The following is a 395-nucleotide window of genomic DNA, read 5'->3' on the forward strand; positions in this document are numbered from 1 at the left end:
TCAAGGACTAAAAGGAGGAGCTGCCGGAAGCAAAAGCGCTGAGTGAACAGAAGGCACGGCTTCACGGGGACTCATAGGAAGGCTCCCCAGCACCTGCCTGAGTATCAGCAACCTGATGCTCTAGGACTCTGGAGCTGACGGTGAAGACTACTCTTGGGCATCCTTCATGGCTGCTTTAAAACTTAGGACCTGCTGCACTGGCAGAGCAACCTGCTGACAAAGAACTTGGAAACAGTTAGTACAGGTACTTACAGTTGGATTCAGCCACTGGAGATACAAGTTTGGCAAAGTTGGGGGATGGTCCCAGGAACCCCACACTGCTGGAAGTCAGCAATAGAGGAGGGGGCTGGGGACAGAAACAATGCCATGCATTCAGCACCAGGTCACTTTCTCCT

This window comes from Rhinopithecus bieti, unplaced genomic scaffold (genome assembly GCF_001698545.2).
Source record: "Rhinopithecus bieti isolate Rb0 unplaced genomic scaffold, ASM169854v2 scaffold_34278, whole genome shotgun sequence".
NCBI lineage: Eukaryota > Metazoa > Chordata > Mammalia > Primates > Cercopithecidae > Rhinopithecus > Rhinopithecus bieti.